The following is a 1,083-nucleotide window of genomic DNA, read 5'->3' as shown; positions in this document are numbered from 1 at the left end:
TTTTTTTTTTTTTTTTGTGAGAATTAGGAATCGAACTCAAGGACCTTGCACTTTCGAGGCAGGTGCTGTGCAGCTTGCTGAGCTATTCCCTTGGCCCAGAAAGTTGAACTGTACAACTAAAATGGGTTAATTTTTTTTTGTTTTGTTTTTGAGTATGTCTCAATGCATGCAATGATGGAAATATGATGTAATGCATGTTACACATGGAGAGTTTTTACCACATTAATATCATTTTTTTTTTAAATTTATTTGTGTGTGTGTGTGTGTATGGCCAGCTCAGCCCCCCAGGGGGCAGGGCTGGCTGGCATGTGGTGCTGGGAGATTGAACCGCGGTCCCTGTGCTTTGCTAAGCTTGTTCTAAATAGGTGCTTTAAACCACTGAGCCATCTCACCAGCCCCAATATCATTTTTAAGTGTAGTTTACTAGCTTTATATATTTTCACAATGCTGTGCAAACCATTCCTGGATCTTTTGATCTTGTAAAACTAAAGCAATATGCTGATTAAACAACTCCAAAATGAGTGGATTTTAAGGTAGGTCTATGGAGATACCTTGCTTTTGTGGTACTAGTGATTGAACTCAGGACTTTTTTTTTTTTTGAACTCAGGATCTTGCTGATACTAGACAAGTGGTTTGACAAGCAAAGTATATCTATTCTATCTCAATAAAGAGGTTAAAAACCTGATGAAGGGGCTGGGGAGATAGCTCAGTAGAATAAGCACTTGCCTGGCAAGCGCAAGGGCCTGAGTTCAATCCCTGGTTACACACACACACACACACACACACACACACACACACACACACAAACCTGATGAAAAGAGTCAGGTACTAGTGATTCTTTTTCTTTTTTGCAGAACCAGAGATTGAACTCAGGCCCTTGCACTTGCCAGGGAAGCACTTGTTCTACTGAGCTATCTCTCCAGCCCCTGTCTATGATATCTCAATAAAGAGGTTAAAAACCTGATGAAAGGAGCCAGGTGTGGTGGCACACAAGTGTAATCCCAGCACTCAGAGGCTAAGGCAGGAGGATCCCTGTAATTTTTTTTTTTTACATAACATTTTTTTAAATTTTTATTTATTATT

Source organism: Octodon degus, unplaced genomic scaffold (genome assembly GCF_000260255.1).
Source record: "Octodon degus isolate 3935 unplaced genomic scaffold, OctDeg1.0 scaffold00184, whole genome shotgun sequence".
Taxonomy (NCBI): domain Eukaryota; kingdom Metazoa; phylum Chordata; class Mammalia; order Rodentia; family Octodontidae; genus Octodon; species Octodon degus.
Note: the sequence above shows the minus strand (reverse complement) of the source record.